The sequence below is a fragment of the Balaenoptera ricei genome, chromosome 2 (assembly GCF_028023285.1).
Source record: "Balaenoptera ricei isolate mBalRic1 chromosome 2, mBalRic1.hap2, whole genome shotgun sequence".
Taxonomy (NCBI): domain Eukaryota; kingdom Metazoa; phylum Chordata; class Mammalia; order Artiodactyla; family Balaenopteridae; genus Balaenoptera; species Balaenoptera ricei.
In genome coordinates, this window is record NC_082640.1 from 103,632,409 (window position 1) to 103,637,872 (window position 5,464).

Consider the following 5,464-nt stretch of genomic DNA (forward strand, 5'->3'; position numbering starts at 1 on the left):
TACTCTGGCTCGCTCTTGAATTCTTTCCTACCTGAAGTCAAGCACACCCTCACTTGGTGGCCCATCCCAGGAACTCACCTGAGACCTGGGAAATGACCATTCTCTCGCTCCCCCTTCTCCTGTAATAGTATCTTACTATAAAAATATCAAACATACACAAAAGTTATTTTACAACGAATACTACATCAACCACCTAGATTCTACAACTGCCACCTTATATATATATATATATATATATATATATATACACATTTTATATATATATATATTTTATTTTTATATATATATTTTAAATTTATAAAATATATATATATATATTTTTAAAATTTATTTATTTATTTATCCTCTCTGTGTTCTGATTTCTTGTTTGTAGGAAATAGGCTTCAGCCCCCTAGACTTTCCCTGAGTTCCAAAGGGCAGATTCAAACAATTGCTAATCATGGAAGTGATTATATATATATTTTTAAAAATATATATATATTTTAAATTTATATATATATATATATATATATATATTTTAAATTTATTTATTTATTTTTGGCCGTGTTGTGTCTTTGTTGCTGTGCGCGGGCTTTCTCTAGTTGCGGCGAGCAGGGGCTACTCTTCGTTGTGGTGCGTGGGCTTCTCATTGCGGTGGCTTCTCTTGTTGCGGAGCACGGGCTCTAGGCACATGGGCTTCAGTAGTTGTGGCATATGCGCTCAGTAGTTGTGGCTCGCGGCTCTAGAGTGCAGGCTCAGTAATTGTGGCGCATGGACTTAGTTGCTCCACGGCATGTGAGATCTTCCCGGACCAGGGCTCAAACCCGTGTCCCCTACATTGGCAGGCGAATTCTTCTTTTTTTAAAAAATAAATTTATTATTTATTTATTTATTTATTTTTGGCTGCATTGGGTCGTCATTGCTGCACACGGGCTTTCTCTAGTTGCAGCCAGTGGGGGCTACTCTTCGTTGTGGAGCGCTGGCTTCTCACTGCGGTGGCTTCTCTTGTTGCGGAGCACGGGCTCTAGGTGTGTGGGCTTCAGTAGTTGTGGCATGCGGGCTCAGCGGTTGTGGCTCGCAGGCTCTAGAGCACAGGCTCAGTAGTTGTGGCTCACAGGCTTAGTTGCTTCGCGGTATGTGGGATCTTCCCGGACCAGGGCTCAAACCTGTGTCCCCTGCATTAGCAGGCGGATTCTTAACCACTGCACCACCAGGGAAGCCCGCCACTTTATATTTTGATGGTTTTCAGAGTAAGTTAAAGACAACAGAACACTTCACCCCAAACACTTGAACATACATAATATTAAGCAGTGTTCAGCATTTGGTTATTTATTTATTTTTAGGTAAAACTTACATACCATGAAATGTGCAATCATAAATGTACCATTTGATGAGTTACAGCAAATATTCACAACTATGCAACCAAAATCCTCTATCAAGATTCAGAAGATCCAGAGCATTAGTCCAGAAAGTTCCTTCATACCCCTTCTCAGAAACATTGCCTCCACCTTTCAGAAGCAACCTCTGTTCTGTTTTTTCCATCATAGATCAGTTTTGCCTATCCTAGAACTTCATGGAAACATACTATACAACATGCGCTCTTTTTTTTTTTTTTAAATGAATTTATTTAATTTATTTATTTATTTTGGCCGCGTTGGGTCTTCGTTGCTGCACACAGGCTTTCTCTAGTTGCGGTGAGCGGGCGCTACTCGTTGTTGTGGTGCACGGACTTCTCACTCTGGTGGCTTCTTTTGTTGCTGAGTACGGGCTCTAGGCATGTGGGCTTCAGTAGTTGTGGCACGCAGGCTCAGTAGTTGTGGCTCACGGGCTCTAGAGCGCAGGCTCGGAAGTTGTGGCACATGGGCTTAGTTGCTCCGCGGCACGTGGGATCTTCCCGGACCAGGGCTTGAACCCGTGTTCCCTGCACTGGCAGGCAGATTCTTAACCACTGTGCCACCAGGGAAGCCCCAACATGTGCTCTTTTGTGTAAGGCTTCTTTCATTCAGTGTAATGTTTTTGAGATTTATACACGTTGTCCTATGTAATTTGTTCCTTTTTGTTAAAAAACAGCATTTCATTCTATGTTTATACAGCAGCTTATATTTTTTGGTTTGAATGTTTTTTTATTTTGACATAATTTCAGATTATAGAAAAGTTGCAAGAATAGTACAAAGAATTCTAGATATCCTTCATCCAGATTTTCCAAATGTTAACATTTACCTATACTTGCTTTATCCTTCTCTTTCGCTCTCTTTTTCTGAATCATGTCAAGTTGCAGACATGACATCCCTTTACTCCTGAATACTTCAGTGTATATTACCTAAAAACAAACAAGAAATTCTCTCATATAACCAGAGTGCATTTAACAAAATCAGGAGATGAGAGTAGTATAGTACTATTTTATAAGCTAAAGACTTTGTTCAGATTTTGCCAGTTGTCTCAGTAATATCTTTAATAGCAAAAGACAATCTAAAAATGTGTGTAGCATTTGTTATCATGTCTTTTTAGTCTTCATTCTGGAACAATTCCTGAGTCTTTATTCGTCTTTCATGACATTGACAGTTTTTGAAGAATATAGGCAAGTTATTTTTTTAATTAGGCTTTTATTTTGAGATAATTGTAGAGTTGCATCAGTTGTAAGGCATAATACAAAGAGATCCCATATATCCTTTACCCATCTGGCCCAATGGTAACATCTTGCAAAACTATAGCACAATATCAAAACCCAGATATTGACACTGATACAGTCAAGATACAGAACATTTCCATCACCAGAAAGATCCCTCATGTTGCTCTTTTATAGCCACCCCCATTTCTCTCCCACCCCTACCCTGATAAGCAGTAATCTGTTCTCCGTTTCTATAATTTCATCATTTCAAGGAGGTTATATAAATAGAACTGTACATAGTATGCAGCCTTTTGGATTGGTTTCTTTCACACAGCATAGTTCTCTGGAGATTCATCCAGGTTGTTGTATGCATCAGTAGTTCCCTCTTGCTGAGTAGTGTTCCATGGTTTGGATCTACCACAGTTTGTTCAACCATTCACCTGTTGACAGACATCTGGGTGGTTTCCAATTTTTTTAATGTTATGAATAAAGCTGCTATAAACATTTGTGTTCAGGTTTTTATGTGAACATTAAGTCTTTACTTCTCTGGGATAAATGCCCAGGAGTGCAACTGCTGGGTCGTATGGCAATTACATATTTACTTTTGTTTTGTTTTTTTTGACCACATGGCATGTGGGATCTTAGTTCCCTGACCAGGGATTGAACCTGTGCCCCTTGCATCAGAAGTGCGGAGTCTTAACCACTGGACCACCAGGGAAGTCCCACATATTTAGTTTTTGAAGAAACTGCCAGATTGTTGTTGAAAGTGGCTATACCATTTTGCTTTCCAAGCAGCAATGTATGCGTAATCCAAACTATCAGTAACACTGGGTACGTACTGTCTGTATTTTTTATTTTCGCAGTGTGAGTGGGGTGAGGTGGTACTTCATTGTGATTTTATTTTGCACTTCCTTAATGGCTAGTGATGTTGAACATTGTTTCATGTGTTCATTTGCCATCTGTGTGACTTCTTGGTTGAAATGTCTCTTCATGTCTTTTGTCCGTGGATTGTTTGCTTTTGGATTGTTTGCTATTTGGATTGTTTGCTTTTTACTGTGGAGTTTGTTGTTGTTGTAGGAAGAGCTAGCATTTTTTCTTTTGACTGGTAGATGTTTAGAATGATCCATTCAAGGAAGATTGTTTATTCCAGTTTGATGAAGTCCATATCCTTTGTGTACTGACGTAGACACTGGTGGGACACATGATATTTCCAGATCAAACTGTGCAGGTTTAGAGAGCGCAGCAGCAAGAGTGAGAATCTTGGCTGAATTTTCGTATGTAACTCCAGTAGAACTGCTGCCGACACATCTTGTTTTCATGGATGCGACAAGACAAAAGGCTACTGGTGAGTTTTGAGAATTTTTTTTATGGTCTAGATACTGGTATTTGTCGGATATATGGTTTGTAAGTATTTTCTTACAGTCTGTAGCTTGTCTTTTCATCCTCTGAACAGGGTCTTTCATAGAGCAAAAGTTTTTCATTTTGATGAAGTAAAATTTATCAGTTTATTTTATGGATAACAATTTTGGTTTAAAGTCTAAAAACTCTTTGCTTTATTTTATATCCCAAAGATTGTCAGCAATATTTTTTCCTAAAAGTTGTATAGTTTTACAATTTACATTTGAGGGACTTCCCTGGTGGTCCAGTGGGTAAGACTCTGCACTACCAATGCAGGGGGCCCAGGTTCAATCCCTGGTCGGGGAACTAGATCCTGCACGCATGCCGCAACTAAGACCCAGCAAAGCCAAAATAAATAAATAAATAAAAAGTAAATAAATATTTTTTTAAAAACCAATTTACATTTGAGTCCATGATATACTTTATGTTAATTCTTTATGTGATGTGAAACTTAGGTCAAGGCTCATTTTTCTACCTATGGATGTCTAGTTACGCCAACACCATTTGTTGAAAAGACTCTTTCTTCCATTGATTTGCTTTTTTCAATTCAGTTCGTGTTTGTGATCTGGGATTAGGCAATGCTTGCCTAGATATCACACCAAAAGCACAAGCAACAAAAGAAAAAAATATATAATAATTGGACTTTATCAAAATTAAAATCTTTTGTGCTTCATAGGATACAATGCTAGATTTACACCCAAGTATTTCTTTCTTTTTTTTTTTGAGAGATTTAAATGGTATTGTATTTTAATTTCAGTGTCCATATGTTTATTGCTAGTATATAAAAATGCAGTTGATTTTTTTTATGGTTTTCTTGTATCCTGAAACCTTGATGACCTCACATATTGCTTCTTAGATTTTTTTTTTTTTGGAGATTCTTTGGTTTTTCTATGTAGACAATCATGTCATCTCCAGTGGGACAGTTTTATGTATTCCTTTCCAATCGGAATGCCTTTTATTTTCATTACTTGCCTTATTGCATTTCTTGAACTTCCAGCACTCTGTTGTCTTATATATTTCCTCTACATATATTTAGAACATCAGACAGTGATTGTCTTAGCCCATTTGTGCTGCTGTAAAAAAATACCATAGACTGGGTGGCTTATAAACAACAGAAATTTATTTCTCACAGTTCTGGAGGCTGAAAGTCCAAGATCAGGGTGCCAGCATGGCTGGGTTCTGGTGAAGACCCTCTTCTGGGTTGCAGACGCTGGTTTCTCACTGTGTCCTCCCATGGTGGAAGGGGCTAGGGAGCTCTGTGAAGTCTCTTTTATAAAGCTTTTTTTTTTTTTTAAAGTATTTATTTATTTATTTAGGCTGCACTGTGTCTCAGTTGTGGCATGTGGGATCTTTTAAGTTGCGGCATGCAGACTTCTTAGTTGCGGCATGCGGGATCTAGTTCCCCGACCAGGGATCGGACCCAGGCCCCCTGCATTGGGAGCGTGGAGTCTTACCCACTGGACCACCAGGGAAGTCCCT

At 38.7% G+C, this 5,464-nt stretch overlaps 2 non-coding genes across 2 annotated transcripts; one reads left to right on the top strand and one right to left on the bottom strand.

Moving 5' to 3' along the window:
* Positions 1-3,232: 3,232 nt before the first annotated feature.
* TRNAR-UCU (transfer RNA arginine (anticodon UCU)) lies at positions 3,233-3,305 on the bottom strand. Its single transcript has one exon. It is a non-coding gene; the product is annotated as a tRNA-Arg (tRNA).
* A 913-nt stretch (positions 3,306-4,218) lies between these two features.
* TRNAG-ACC (transfer RNA glycine (anticodon ACC)) lies at positions 4,219-4,291 on the top strand. The gene has a single exon. It is a non-coding gene; the product is annotated as a tRNA-Gly (tRNA).
* The last annotated feature ends 1,173 nt before the right edge of the window (positions 4,292-5,464 follow it).